We start from the raw sequence: 16,848 nt of genomic DNA, 5'->3' as shown, positions 1-16,848 counted from the left end.
GATCGTACCAATCGATCGGATATTTTTGGCACGCCGTAAATGATCGACGGGAGAAGAGCGAAGAAGAATAATAATAATACCATTTTTACAATCAATTTATTCATCACATTCAACCGAAAGCTCTCGTCCACCCTATCGGACGGACCGGTTTGCTGTCTCACCCGTGCACGGGTGGTGGATCGTTATGCTTCACACCGAACGATGACATTGGTGATGCGTTCCCTCCGTTCGATTCCACGGTGACTCATCGCGGATCGGATTCCCTCGCGGTCGAAATCATGTGATCCAGCTTAATGGTTCGTGCTGTGCTTCACACCAACCAGTTGCCCCAATCGCAGCGAAGTCATGTGACTGTGGCCGGGGTCTGCGAGCGTCATTCGCCACTCGGACCAATCCCCTGGTTGGGTGTGTGTGGTAGGTGTGCCGCGGGGTTTTTTTTGCATGGGAAAGACGGCATACGAAATCCGTCCACCAAAAATTCGTCCGACGTTGACCCCTTAACCGTAAAACCTGCTGGGAAGAAGGAACGAAACCTGTTCTTCCAGGCGCGCGTTCTCCCGGAACGAAAGCGGCAGGGAAAGACGAACCCAAAGTCACATGACTCGCCTGGAGGTTGAGCTTAACGAGGCACGGTTTTGGCTCGTGCAGGGTCCACATTCCGGTGGAAGCATCGGAAGGTTTCGGAGGCACTAAAGTTCGTTAGCTTTTATCATCAAGATTGATCGATTTAGCTAATTATTGATATTTTTTCTTTATGATTCTTTGAAACTAAAACAGAATCAGCTTCTAAACGTTGTTTTAAAGATAATGAAGCTTCAATGTTTCACTAAATTATCCACATTCTCCGCACACTTTGTCTGTCTTGTGTTTGAAGTTGCTCTTCTCTGACACCTTTCCTTTGCGGCGTGAGTCATTAAGCCGGCCGAAAGCGATCGGTCGCTCTTTGCGGGTCGGCACAAAATTGCGTCAATCGGTTGGTCAATCGGGCCCACAAAACGCCCAAACTTGTTTCCTGATTCTTGCCTCTCCGGTGTTGTTTAGGGGAAGCATTTCTTTCCAGTCACACCTCCCCACTACCACACCTTTGTCGCACGCGTGTAAAGAATACACGGCACGGAATGGTCACATGTGCGCAGTTTTTTTGTTGTGGTTCTTGAAATAGCTACTGCGTAGGTGAGTTCATCTTGAAATTACGCGCCGAAGACTTGTGTTTCCCTAATTTGTGGGGAAATCCAATGTTTGAAGACTTTGGCGAGGAGATAAGTAAGATAGTAAAAGAGTGCAAATCATATAATAATTGCAAACTTTCTGAAAGTTATTATTTCCTACAAAATATGTTGCTTTTAACCAACACTAAACTCCTTCACAGTGCAGTTGTCTGATGATGGTGCTTGCTACGTTGCGGCCAAAAGCAATCGAAGATCTCCATTCCTTGCACTGCCCACTTGGCACACGGTTGGTGTACTTGGCATGCAAGAAAATCAATTTCCAACCACCAATGTACCGCACGATTAATCAAGGGCATCACTTCAAATAACGCCGACATTTATTTCATTTCCTTCCTACCGGGGAATTTGCCGTTGGTTAAAGGTTTGCCCGAGATTGCAGAAAAACCGTACATTCGGTTGGAGGAAAAGAAAGGAAAAACACAAAGTGCGATTGGAAGTGGAAAGATGAAACTGAAACGGGTTGCATTTAATTCTCACCCGTATGCCGGGTGAGAAGTGTGGTTTTGAGGGTAATTTTTCTCTTAGTGGTGCTGAATAGAAACAGATTAAATTGTTTAAGATAATTACGATACGGATTTCTAGATTACTGAAACGGGTTTTTACTATCAATCTTTTTTGTAAATTTGCTTCAAAATTATTATTAATATTGCGTCATGCTTAACAGATGTACATAATGCCAACAGACAAAGCATGCACTAAACCGCACCGAAACGATTACCGAGCCATCGTCGTTACGCAGGCTGTAGCGGAAACCGTCATCGTTCCGTCTTATCGTACAGATCGCAATTTATGCATCCATCAATATTGATTAAAAGCGATCCGAGAAACCCCGTCCGCCTGTCTTGTGTTGCGACCAAGCCCCGCCTTTACAATGGGGCAACATTCCCACCGCCCGGAAAATGAAACATCTCTAGCAGCACAATGAAAACATACCGCAGAACGTTTGCGTTTAGCGGAAAATTCCTCCGTTTCATTACATTGTGTTTGTGGCGACGGAGCAAAGGGGGGGGGGGAGGGAGGGAGCGTTATCATACAATCATGTGCTGTGTGCGTCATCGTCCAAACGATCGCACGCACAAAATAGGCCTGATTTACTTTCCTTTCCATGCCGTGGGTGATTTAATGGGGGATTTGAGGACATAAACAGTTCCGGTGGCATAATGGTGTAATGGGTTTTATGCAACAGGGGTGGAGGAGAATTTGTTACGAAAGCTCAATAAATGCTGTGACAGATATTTGGAGAAAGGAACGATTGAATTTGGGCTGCTGTAAATCGTTAGGTAAATATTGGACGAATTAATCGTTATGCCTACAATCGGAGCGTAATCGAACAATCTCGCTCGGCTTCTACATAACTCAAATTCTCGGTAAAGAAGTATTTGAATGTTCTTTGTTTTAAAATTGTGTCTAAAGGAATTTCTGCTCGCTGTTATAATGCAAATCTTGCACTGTCGCAAACGAAATAGCTTTACAGCCAACGCGTTGAACTGATTTCCATAATTGGCTGCGTGATAGACAAAACCAAAACCCTAATCAAGATCCACCCTTTCAGGCTCACAGTAATTGTTCTAAAACATGTGTCTGTACACTCGCCACCCTAAACACTTGAAGCGTCATGTTTTAATGCTATTCTTAGCATCCAACAATCAGGGTGAATATGGAAGGGGAAAGGGGCTATCACCCCGTCTGTGGCCACTGTGCGTGCTCGTACAGGCGCAAACAAACGCATCACCCACATGCAATCAAACAAGAGCACACAGAGTATTCCAACCTGCACCCAGGAATTTACCTCATTTTCTCCATCCCACCCTCGATCCGGGACAAAATGGCTCGAGGTCGAGTTTCGCACAAACCAATTATTGGGTGCTCCCGGCTGCTGCTGCTGCTGCTGCTACTACTGCACTTCCAGCAAACAATCGGCCTCCCGCTGGGAGTCGCATGTGCTTCTAAGCGCTTTCCCTTCTACGCTCGTGAGGGTGGCCTTTTGCCTGAAAGCTCAATCGAAACTTTATACGGCGCAAGCAAACTTCCCGGCCGGCGTATCGGCGTGTGAAAAACTCAGGGCGACAGACAAGCCCGATGACGATGGCGGTGGCAGCTCTTCCCCTAACCCCCATCGCCAACCGTGAAATCATCGCGCACACGTGTACCAGGCACGACCGCTCACAACCCGATGCGCCCTGGAATGTTTTCCGTGGCGTCGGAATGCGCCCAGAGAAAATTGGTTCTACGCATCGGCAAACAGACACACGCGTATGCACGCGCCGGGGTTGATGGTGGAGGGGTGGTTTGATTTCTACCCCGATAGGTGGGTGAACATGATAAAAATACACCCAAACAACGCACCACCAGCGGCGATAATGTGGCGTGATTGCGAGGGAAATGGTTCACTCCGTCCCGGAAACAAAGGCCAGGGGCTCCAAGGGTCTGTGACTCTAGGCAGGGCGTAGATGTATTAGGGAACCGTTTTGAAACACGTGCTTGCAAAACGAGGCTACGAGAGTTGCTCCCTTGCCCCGCAGGTGGCGGGGGAGATGAAATCCGGGTTGGATGTGTATGTAATCTTTAATTTAATCCTTACAAGCGCACGGCTTCACTTAGCGACGCGTGTGTGAGGATGGTTGGTGCTGTGTGTGGATTGTTAATGTAGAGTTGAGCTGGATGGAGAAAGGGTGAAAATGTGCTCCTCGTTGTTGGAATGATGAGAAGGTTACAGTTACATGAGCTAAATATAGTCAATGTTAAAAAAAATGAGATCATTTATCAGGAATTACTGTTTGGAGTTCATAACGAAACCGGCTCGATTATGATCCTTCATTTACAGCGAACTGTTTGAAGCTTCGTTTGATGTATTTCAATATGCAATTTCAATTTGTTCCGCTGTAAATTATATTAAATATACATCCATGCATCAACAGGCTCTCTCGATGCCACCGCCAACAAGGATCGTTTATATTGGCTTGCCCAATTAAAACCATTAGTAACATTATCCTTACTTCCAGTGATTGCTATTTGTGCTAGGCTCTGCTATGCGTCCCACTTCTGTGGTCAGTGGCTTTGCTGTATCGATTGGAGCTTTAATGGATAGCACAATTTACATAATTGACGACAGCAAACTAGTTGCCATGTGGTGCCGTTGCGACTACTATCAAACTGCCATCACTGACACTAGTAAACAACTCACCACAACCACTGATTCACTTATCGATACTGTACCAGTGTAGGTGGTTGAAATATGATAACATGGAAGGATGCAGCTTTTGAGCTGAAATACGTTGCACCTGGAATGGGTACTTTCAGTACTTTGGGTACTGATGAAGGAAAAAGGTGTTGTTGCATTGCATTTTAATTGACGATTAGTAGATATTTTAGATGTTATTTTAGATGGCTGTTGTTGAGCAGCCAAGGTGCTCCGTAGTTCACACACTAACTAAACCCTCTTTATATAATTGTTTTAATCTCCAATCTAAACTAACCGAAGCAAACCCCAACACAAGAGCTAAGAGCGAGAAAGATCATTCTCTGAATTTTATAAACCTCACAAGCTAATCTTAACGACGAGCTTAACGGAATGAAAAACAAAAAAACAGCTCATTGTGCAGAAGGTCGACTACTCCAAATCTCATTAAAACGGAAATTGCACGATACTTTACAACCCAAAAGGCACCGTATCAGTTTATTGCACCCAAAAGCACCCGTTGGTCGCTAAATGAAAAGGATCACTCTGCTGGTCGGTTGGTCGGTTAATGACACGCTCGCACTGCTCCGGTCACATGTTTGAGGTCACCATCGCAAAAGGATACGATGCTTACGGTTCTTAATCAATCCGTGGAAAGCGTCATGTATATCCGCGTGGTAATAATGAGAACCGTAACGCCAGGGATTGACAGTGCCATACAAGCTAATAAACCATCGATCCACATGCTCCATCCTGGCAGTAAGCGAACGTTTGCGACAAACACCACTGACCGGAAACTACCACCACCCTGCAATACCTAACCTTGATCGTATTTCCCGAGCCGGCATACCAGGGGCATGGGGCTAAACTGGAGGAAACAGGAATTGCAATCGACAGTGCACAGCTTCCTTCTTTTCTAGAGCACGCTCCAAATGAGCTTGTCCCTAGGGTGGGAGGTGGCAATCGAATCCAGGACACTCATCGAAAGCGTTCCACATTTCAACGCACCCAAACCCGGGATGGGGGAATGGAGATGATATTGCATACGGCACGAGATCGTTGACACATATACACGTTATTCCGGTCAAATGCTTCGTGGTCAATGATGTTTCCGGACTGTGTTGCCTGCGTCCCGTGGCTGCAAGTGCAGTTAAGATAAAAAAAACACTCTCACACACACAAACACGTACACATCCAATTTGCAACATGCTACACAGCAGCGGTACTCCCATTGACGGTGAAACGAAACTGTCCAACTTACTGCAGTGATTTGAATGCTCTTTTCAGATGCAACCATCTAAGTAGGGCAGACCATCATTGTAGATAGCTTGCTGTGTCTGTTCATGTATTTGCACCACCATAAAATATACCCTAATGAGCACCATTCAGCACGTGCGATGCCGCACATGCCGCACAAAAGGCGCACCAGCCCCATTCATCAACACTTCATGCCGGACGGACCGCATCGCAATGGTGCTTATTAGATTTTGTGATAATTATTCGTCACTTCCGGGGCCCGTCCGGACTCGCTTCTTTGTTGCCGCTGCGAGAGAAAAGCGCAAAACAAGATGGCACCAGTGAAAGGGTAGCGAAAGAAAAGCCAGCAACAAAGCTTGCTCGGAAAAAAATCAAGCTGTTTTATCAGAATGATTTATGTCCTGTGCGGACAGTCTCATCAGGATCGGGTCGGCGAATCTTGATAGGAATGATGCGCACACTCTCACACACTTCTAGCGGCACAGACACAGATACACATGTATGGGATACGTTTTGTGCAAGAAAAAAAAGCAACTAACTCAGTCACCGAGCAAATGGCAACCACAGAGCATCAGCACGGTTACTCTTTTGTACAACCCCATCACGTCCTAACATTCCTTACTGTCAGGCTGTGTGAGACCATTTTAGCTTTTTACAGCGCAACCACCGCGCTGGACTGCAATCTACTTTTCTACAAGCTTTTTCGCATCATTTTTTTTACAACCACTACTGCTTCTTTCTACTTGCAGTTTTTGAGAGAAGGTGTGAGAGAAGCTGAAGGAAAAACCCTCCCGACGGGTCACCACTAATTGAACCCATAGTCATTACTCATAGTTAGTGGGTAATTTGTATGCTACCATTGCAGGGCAGTGTGGCTGCAGCTGCATGCAGCTGGGAGAATGCAGAAGGTTTTACAAAAATCGGCAAACTTTGCTAACCACATCCGAAGCAACGGATGATGCTATCCTTGGAGATTGTCGGACAGCCGAGCAACGAATGAACTGTCATTGGGTAAGCTCGCTCCCAAGCGTGGTAGCTCCCTTTCGTGCCATTAAGGGAGCTGGTTAAATAAACTAAGCAGCTTTTCAGGGCGTTTCGTTTGCCTCTGTCTCAAACACGGTAACATGATCATCGTTGCATGGTTACAAGGTAGCTTTTGTAATGACATTGCCTACTTTTAGGCGGTTTTGAAAACAATGGCTGTACAGTATGCTAACCATGAAGCCAAGCACCTTAATGTACACATTTTGTTGAACAAAATTAGGTACATAGCTCAATTTATGTTGCAACACAAACTTCACTGTTATTTCCTGCGTACATGACTCATGCTTTGTTGAGACAAATATGTCTTAAGATAGTTTAGTGTCAAAACACATTGCGTTATAAGCAACTCGTAAATCTTTATCGTTGTTTTTTGGGCCAATTTTCTCACATTGGGAAACTACCCACCAAACGCAACCTTTTCGGTGTAACCGTACTGTTCCATGCCTTTTGGTTTATAACACGGGAGCCCCACAATCCGATAAGCTTTTTGCGTGTGGTTTCATTTTTGCTGTTCGAGATCCGTTCATCATCCGCTCGAATACCTCTCTACTAGATTGGTATTAATTTGGGCGTTTTATTGCGTGTGTGTGTATGTTTGTTTTTTTTCTTTTCGCACGACCCTCTTTCTTCCTTTCCGTATCATACCGTATCATCCATTACAGTGATTCAGACCCATATTTATTATTCTCCTACGATCACCTTCCCCATTCTTTGTTTTCCTCTGGTTTTTTCAACTGTTTTTCTTTCTTTTACCCTCTCACAAGATTGTGGTAGAGAAAGAAAAAAAAGCGCTCTACCACAAAAACCCATTTCGACGTTGTTCGGTACGATCAGACTCGGAAACGGAAGAGTGTCTTTGCTGAGTCGTTTTTCGTGAGAAAAGCTCAAACGCGCGCGGGAAAATCGGCAACGATAAAATATGATTGTTTTGGCGTTTCGTTCGTTCGCGCTACGATACCGTGCGGCAGGCTAAAAATAGCACCAAATATACAAACGGACCGTTTTTTGCTCCATTTTTTTATTGTTGCCTTCCACTGTGTAACACAGAGAGCGTGAAGAAAAATCATTACAGGGTTTTATGAAGACTCGTGAGAGTCGTTCGTACACAGACCGACTGGGGCGCATTGAGCTGAATGTATTTGTCCAAGATCAGTGACATAATAATTGGTTTTTTCCTTATCCACTAGAGAAAAAAATCAAACATAACTATACTCGAGCGCCGAAAAGACACACGATTAGATCGTTTCCGTTATGTTTCGAGCTTTTTACTACCCTCTCCAACAATGATGATATTTGTTTCCTGGTTTTATCTACCACGAAACAGCAATACGAATGTGGGAAGCAAATAAATCACGAAAAACAACAAACCATCACCGATCGTTATGCGAAACGTCATCCTTTCGGGAGTATTTCGATTTAATAGGATCAGGCGTTTTTCTTTGTTTTTTGGGGTGATTGAATGCAATCACCTGCGCCCTGAGACATCAGTTACGGTTAGTAATTTCCAAGGAATACATATTATGGAATTCGAGTAGCGCGCTTCATGTTCAGGTGTTCATGATAGCGTGATCGAGTCCTTGGAATTGTGCTTATACTGCGTCACATTCCAACGACGCACTAGAAAAAGAGTCAAAGTGATTTGTTCTTTAGAATCCATTGCTCCTTCCCGTAAATATCATTTCAATATTGCATGTCAACAATTCTTCAATCTTTGTAGTATTGCCAACCATTCTGGAGTCAACATCAAAACATATTGATTGTTGTTACGAGCATATCAATACGGCCGTAACCGACCCTCACCCTCTCTGTACCACACGTATCACGAGCAATCATTTTAAGTTTGTTTTGGCCCTTCGTATTTGGTGTCTATTTTGGGACTTACTCGAGAATGTATTCCTTCCCCTGAATGAATAATACACCCTCCGAAGGGAATGGATTACGACATCAAACTGCTGACTTGGTACGTCGAGGTTGTCGGTGACGTGCACTGCACAACATTCAACGTCAGTACCAAACTTCAAAGCTTCTGTACTGTTCTGTGCTGTGCCTCTGGGGGTTGAAATACGGGCAAGGAACGCATTTTTCGACGTCATCTTCGCGTAATTGGTTGATGAAGAATAAGTGACGCGGTATCGTAGCGTGTATCGCCGTAAGAAGCATCCATCAGCCGTTGCCTAATATAGTGTATCATTAATTCTCAATCTTCTGTTCACGGTGACGGAGCACGCAAACAAGAGCAAAGCGTCAAACCCCTCCCCGCTTAACGAACTTTGAAAATGATGCCACCGCTACGACGGCTTGTGCTGATCTTTGGCGCCAGGCCACCAGAACCGCACATCAGCCGGGGTTTTCATCAGGATAATGCAAAATCCGTAATCTTCGCTCGCCGAATTCTAATGAGCTTCGCTCGACAAGCGCAAACACCGCCGGGCAGCAGTGTTTAACCGCGCCATGGTAGCCTCATTCTTGCGGCTTAACTGTGCGGCCTGTTTGCGCTACGCCTTTAAGCGGTCCTTCCCATCCGGCCGCTCCTTGCGTACGGTACGCGCGATGTTTTACGCGCAGAAACAGCGCACCACCCGTTTTCGTTACATCGCACAAAAGCGTGGGGACGCTGTTTGCTGTTGCTGCTGCCGGGCAAATAGTTTGTCCGATGGTAAGCTCCCGGGCCCGAGACTGATGCTGCCGATGGCCAATGGATAGAATATATAAGTACACAAACACACACACAGAGAGACAGAAACTCCGAGTGTGTACCGAAAACTCCGCAAAGGTCCTTCGTTAGCCGTGCCGTAGTGCAGCCATCGTGGGTCGGTGTGCAATTTTCCGCCCGCTCGCAAACGATGGCCTAAATCCTCGTGCCAGTTCATGGCGTTGGGACGGCAAATGATGTTGCTGCTGCTGCTGATGATGATGATGTTCCGATGGCCGTGCTGATGATGCTGACGCGCCGATAGAAGTTGGCCATGGGTGGTGGAACGGAGCGACGACGTACTACACCACCGCCATTTACACTGAGTTTGCAAAATGGAGTGGAAGAAAAAACAAGCGAACGTCGTGTCCTCCTCGTTCGCTACGGTTCGCTGTTGCCCTGAACGAAGGGGTATTATGTGAAATTATTTTTATAAATAGCTGCCTGCTTACTGCGACGTTGATGCAGCACACTGGAGGGGGATGGGCGAGCGGGTGCCATCGTATCGGGAAGAGGGAGCTTCTAGCATAGCATCGGAGATCATTGATCTTTTCTGCTGCTGCTGCACAATTACAGCATGGTTTATTTCGTTTAAAGCGGGAAGAGTTTCTTCTCGTTGACGTTATATCGTAATTCTGAACAACACCCGGTCGTCCTTCGTTTTGATTGAGAAAAACGAGAAAGAATGAAAATGCTATAAACAGATAGAGAGAAAGAGATACTAACTGTCTCTGGAATGTGTTTATCTTGCCTGTCGACACCTGTTGTTTGTGGTTTGAGTTGTGAAGAGATCCTCATCCCGTCCGCACACTGGAAGGATATAAATTTAAACTAGCAGCACAGTTTATGACACTGGATGAGGTGCAAAATGGACTGATCTCCTGGTGCATAAATCTTCGTTTCGTTTGTGACTCTTCCGCTTCAAAAGAAGGTTCCAATCGATGAGTAAATAAAAGTCGCTTTGTTGAATGTTTTATGGCAAGCAGTAGCTCAGAAGTACGAACTATCGATACCTGCAAATAGTTCTAAAGCATTGAACAAAAGCAAACAAAGTAGATCTGCGACACAGTTGGTCCCCACTAAATCCGACAATTTATCGTCCCCATTACCGTCGCTTGTATGGAAAACCGAGCAGTTCCAGCAGCGCTTTCCTTATTTGTCATTCCTAAGAACGGCATCGTTTTGCTTGCAATTGCATCGCATTTGCCGCTAAAATAAACACTTTATTGCTCGACTGCATAGCAATTGCAAACTTTCCGCAGTACGCTCAGTTCGTGGAACGTATTTAGTTCCCATCAAACAAACAAAGGAAAACCGTGCCATCCGCTCCAGTAACTACTGGCGTAAAACCACCGCAGTCATGCTCACAAACACTCCGTCGCAGGCACTTGGTTGCTTTCTGCGGTGGAATCAAATTTTCAAACCTCCCTAACGTTCCCAACAACGCAACAAAACACGCGTCGATCTTTCTCATCAACCGTCACCGTCACCGTGGTGGTGCGTGGTCGTCATTTGCCGCGAGATGTTTCAAACGGTGACGGCTCACACTCTTTCTCGTCGAAACCTACCCCCGACGGGCGTACAACAACGGCCAAAGACAAAGGCTATTAATCAACACCTGGCGGGTGCCTGTGAACGGTACCGGTCGCTCTTTCTGTATGTGTGTTGATGGTGGCGTCGTAGGGTGTGCGGAAGAAACAATCATACCCCAGGAATGACTTTTTGGAGCTGGCTAACGGTTTGACAGACGAACTGACGGGGCGAAGATGGACGAGATCTGGCGTCAGCTGCCACCGAAATGTGCGCCACTGGCGGTTTTCGAGATCTAGAGCGCTGTTTGGTTGTTGGTGGGATGGTTCTAGTTTCGCATACGCGACGACCGCCATGCCGAGCTACAGAGGATTGAGATGATAGACGACAAGTAACCACATTTCAATTTGTTGTGGAATTTGGAAGTAATAAACAAAATATGTTCTTCTTAGTATCACCTAGCTATTTTTGATGCAACTCCACTCGAATATTGATTTGATAACCTTTTTTGTTTTAATCTAAATTGTCATTAAAACACTGAAATAGACCTTCGATTGAATAGATTCAATTGATCTTCAATTCTTCATAAATTCTTCCGATGCCTGCTATCACGTTTTTTATACGAACGTTTTTTTGTAGTCTATCATTTGATCTGTTCCACCATCTTTCGCAACAAACGATTATTCCTCACAAAAACACGCGTTGCAAAGCAACGTTCTTTATCTTCTTTACATGCTTCAGAAATTAATACATCATCCTACGCACATGTTCACGCTGCTCATAAATAAAGCTGTACGCAAACCCATTTAATGTACAACGATCTCCGATAAAGACCACATCTCCACATCCGCGCACAACTTCTCACTGACATTTAACGTTCAGCTTGCTCTGGCAACATCTCAACCGAGCGGAGGAAACAAAAAGCCAAATCACCCGACGCGCGCGCGTACTCGGTGCGTATACGCAACGCGCTTGCAAACAACCGTCGGCGAGGATCGAGTGATGAGTGATGCGTGCAAAATGTGACCGCTCAAGAACAGTACACCACTCGCGGCCACCTCACCCCCAGCCACGACAAAACGAACCCAACCGGCGGAAGAAAAACTCAACACTCAGCACTCTTTGTTTTCCTTTGTTCGTGTGTGTGCGCGATCCTAAGCGTCACGACGCGTTCCTACGACGCTCCATTCATTGCCGATCGCGCTTGCTTGCGGCTAAACTTGGCCTAAATGATCTTCGCACACGGGCTACAGTTTTGTAGTCTCCCTATGCATCTCTCACCTTCCACCCTTTTCCCCATCCCACAAATACACTCGGAAGAAAATGCTGAACTTCGATCTGTCTGTTGTGTCGGTGCTTGTGTCTGCGCACGATCGAATGCACGACGCGGGGTGACGATGAAGTGATTTTTTCGCGCCAATCTCATCCATTCGGCCGGAAAAGCGCTGTACCGCAAGGGCACTTCCGTCTCGGGTGAGGAGTGTGATGAACCGAAACCGATCCATTGAACAGGCGGTGGCACTGCCCGGGGTAGCCGCGTTGAGGTTTGCGGCTATTTAACGCAGAGACGCCGATCCGCCGATGAATCAAGCGCGCGTTGGCGAAGGTTGCCACGGTTGATTCGGTACGCGCGGGACGGGTTAAAATTAGAACGGCTATCTGTGACCGAACACAGCGTGCGTTTGTATTTGATTTGTTTAGGTTTTTTACACCCTTCTTTCCATCGCAAGCCACTATAAGGAAATTCGTGGAACGCGCTGGGTAGAATATCAAACGAAAGACGAGCTACGGTTTGAAGTGGATCCAGATGGTACCAAGACTGGTGCTATTAGCTGTTTGTCTACCGATAGGATGGGATGGTCTCCGTCATATTGAAGGATAGGTTTATGAAGTCTTGAATTTCCTCCAAGAGCTATCGAACACCGCACCCACACTGCAAACTATTTTCCCTTACAAGGCAAAATGCTTTAAATTCGTCATGTCGTCTTCCATCCCTTCCCAGCTAACCTTGACAGTCAATCGGATAATTGAGCACGGCTTGTTTAACGATCGATATCGACCCTCCTTCGCAAGGTTCCCATTTTTCTAATGGTCCATTATGCTGCTTCCTTCTCCTGCTTCTTCTACCTACCTGCCAAAGGTACATACACTCCTACCTACCTACAACTCGGCACATGTACGCCGCACGCAAAACGGTTGTACCCGCGATTTCGTACACTCTTGCGGAAGCAAAACCTGCCAGTACCTGCCTGTAACAGTCGCTTGGCAGGTGAATCCACAGTACGTGCCAGGTGGGGTTGTACGATATTGATTGAAATGGAATCGAGTACAGCTTAATGGTCCGCACGTTGATGGTTTGCTACCGGAGCACCCAGACCACCGTCAACGATAGCACCGATCATGTAACACTGCTTCCGAACAGTGGTAGTAGTGGTGCTGACCGCTCGCAGTCAATACAGCATGAATTGCTTGCTAATTATTTGATAAATAACCTTTAATGAATTATTAATGCACCGCAACTTCGGGTACTACATCAGCACGAACGGGTGTGAGACAGACAGACACCGAGAGCGGGGCCAAGGTAAAATCGTGCTCTATAAATACCCTTCGCCGAGGTTGAACCGTAGTTTTGCAGTTTGCAGCAGCAGCAGCCGTAGCAAGCCGGCCAATGCTGGTCTACTAGAGCCATGTAGCGCACTGTAACATCGCAAGGACACGGGCACCGGTGGAATCCTCCGAGCGGCATTCCTAGGGTACTTTGGTTTGGTTGCGTTTGCTGCAAAGCGAATCTAAAGACGAAAACAACCACCAACTCGCTCCAACAGTACCAAAGGTTCCTTATGGAAGTTCTGCAAAGTATGCTCCGTTTCATCTCAGAGTTGTTGATGCGCCACAAGAGGTGGAAGGTTGTTACGCTTCGGATGATAAGCGAGTGCATCCGTTTCCGGCAATCTTTTCACTTGCAAAACCCTTCTCCGGGGAAAAAAGGATAGCTACGAGATGAACGACATACATTTGCCGTACATGTGAATGTCATTCCTATGGGCGAGATGGAGATGCCTTTCGGGTGTGCAAACGACGAGTGACGATGCACCATTGACAGGTGTCTCAGAAGTGAACAGCATTTCCTGCTTGAAACATCATCTGCACTGTGGGCATGCTGTAAGACAGTGTGTGTGTGTGATTTCTGAGACGACCAGTTTACCTTGTACCGGTGCTCAGTGGGTTCGGGGTAAGAAAATTGATTTTAATTAGATTAGACCGCACAACGAAGATGTCGGAGGCATTCCAAAAGTCCATAATTTGGTTGTGTCACTCTGGCTGAAGGTGAGGTTTGCGGTTCGGTGTACTCCGTTGTCGGCCATTGCCAAGCTTTAATTTTAATGTCTACCGGTTGTAATCATGATGATGGGTTTGCATCCGATCCATGACATAAGACGCGGCTTGGACATAACTCGCACGAGGGAAGGTGCCTTCTAGCTCATTAGAACGGATGTATCGAACGAGTTCTTACATAAATTTGCATAGTGCTGCGTGTTGTTATTGTTGTTGTTGTTGTTGTTGGTGGAGCGGGGTGATATGAAACAGGCAGGCATAAAACAAGTGGACCAATTAATCTCGATTCCAGTGCTCCAGTCGTGCTGTCCCACCGGACACAGCACGGAAACGCAAACCTTTGACCGTGGCGTATCCCAGGAGCGCACGTTGGAATCTCCCCAGACGAAGCGAATCGAACGGCGGCGCTAGGCGGAATGGGTAATTTTGTACCCGGTCATGTTCTTGCGTCATACCAGCTCCCGTCACCCCGACCATGCTCTGACCAGACCGTCCGAAGCATTAATTGCCGATGACTTGTCAACTTACCTGTGAATGCCGCTGTCAGAGTCGTACACGTAAATGATCGGGGTTTGATTCCAATTAACACGCGCACAGACGTGCATTATTCGTTCAACTGGCCCGGTATCCCGCGCTCGTTGGCATTGGTTTTCGGGAACGTTCCATTTGCCGGCCGTGGCCGGTATCCTCGCCGGACGCAGGTTCCGTTTTTCAATAATGACCTCGGGAATCGGCCCACGGTCTGGATGGGAGGTCGGGGCGGGTGGTATGATTGTATTAACATCTCGCATTGTCGCACCAATGCGGGTACGAAGGCTGCATTTCAGTGTTTTTTGGGGGGCGGTTGCCTCCTGTTTTCTGCTTTTGGCAGTCGGCGATCGGGGAGCGTTCGGTAGTTGAAATTTAATTAAAACAGCAATTACACACCGCCACCATCACCAAACGGGTGTGGCGTTCGCTTGTTTCGTCAGTTGCGAGGGTAGTAACGAAATCGTTTGAATGAGAGTGTCTGGCACTCGTATAAGGTGGGTGTGAAAGTTTCGCACTGTTTCCGCACTGCGTTACGTCGTTTTAATGGGACCGTCGTTAGACCCACTGGCAATGCGATACGTTATGCTAGTGTTGTCACCAAATGTGTCACCAAATGTTGATTTGTATCTTATCAAAGAGGCACAAGTATTGCGTAACATTCAAATTGTAGTTATTATGACTGTTCAAATCGAGCACTTTATTTGTGAATCAAATCTGCACTATATCCTAGGTTCATAACCAAATACCTCTCGATAGGCTAGAAGAACCTTTGTAACAACCCATTAATTATAAACCTTGTTGCAAAACCTGCAAACAGGCGACCAATTTCCATCCCGGCCGCTTGACGCTTTTCATCCACACGGCACAGCGATGCTGTGCTGTAAGTAAATTTTCCTTCCGAATTGGTTGCCAAACCTCTGTGAAAACGTTATGCATTATGCATAACCAGATCTCACCTGCACGGCACACACCCACCATACCCGGATGCCGGTGTAATTAGTGCAAAGCTTCGGGATGATTGTTTGACTGTTGACATTCATTGTTTCGTCGCAATCGGCGACATGAAAGCACAAAGGCAGAAGATTAACGCGTTCGGTCTTACCAAGACCGTCCGTTTGGGTGGAATTTTCTGGAGCAATGTTCGTACTAATCCACCCTGACGATGTGTGTACCTCATGCACGCTTTCCAAAAAGTGAAAAATTAAAAACAGCTTCTCGAAACATCGTAATCCTTCGCCGGATTATCCTCCAACCGATCCTCGGTTTCATGCGCATGATGCATGTAGCGATTGGCTCCGAATTGACGATTGATACGAACCAGATGGATAATCTGGCACGCTGTATAATTTTCAGTGCTGCTAATTACATTCTGTCTACAATAACATACATTCGCAATGCGAATTGATGCGTAAACCAGTGAATGGAAAAACACACAGATCTGAAAGTGTAAAAGCCAATTTTTTTTCTGTGCCGGGAATTGGGAAAACGGGTAAAACAGCACGATTACCGATCGCGAGCTGCGCTGCAGGGTTCGATAATGAGGCACAAATAAATAATTCCAGCCGAGGGTTGGGGAGTCTGTTTAAAATACGGGATTGTAATTCCATCCAGGTAGCGTTATCTGCATCCTACCGGATTTGGCACATTTAATTGGTGTTGGTAATGGTTGTGATGGATGATGCTTTTCCGTGTTGCAGATGGATGCTTCCAGAAGTCAATGATTCGATCTGACCGTCGAATATACCTTTGGTATAGAAAAGAAACGTAAACTCTCCTTTGACGCACATTGTTGCTGATCTTTTTAAACTAACAACTGACCTCCACGATTGTGGTCCTAACCGATCCTGATTAAAATCGTCGTCACTTGTCGATGTAACAGACCACCGGCGTCGGCGTCTGATCCGATTTGCGTCAAAAAGCACCGTGGCCAACATCATCCCCACGACGATAAAAGGCAAAGCGGAGCTTGGGGTGCGTTTAATTCAAATTTAATTTATATGCATATAAACATTTATTCACCGCGTTGATCGCGCGCAAGACGGCGCGAGTCC

The 16,848-nt window shown here is 46.3% G+C and overlaps 1 protein-coding gene across 1 annotated transcript in view; it reads left to right on the top strand.

Annotated features, from left to right (window-relative positions):
- Positions 1-16,848, top strand: part of LOC120908651 — a 62,857-nt gene that overhangs the window by 12,708 nt on the left and 33,301 nt on the right. The gene's annotated exons all lie outside the window — the stretch shown is intronic.

This window comes from Anopheles arabiensis, chromosome 2 (assembly GCF_016920715.1).
Source record: "Anopheles arabiensis isolate DONGOLA chromosome 2, AaraD3, whole genome shotgun sequence".
NCBI classification, from domain to species: domain Eukaryota; kingdom Metazoa; phylum Arthropoda; class Insecta; order Diptera; family Culicidae; genus Anopheles; species Anopheles arabiensis.
This window is presented reverse-complemented; position numbering and strand designations above follow the sequence as displayed.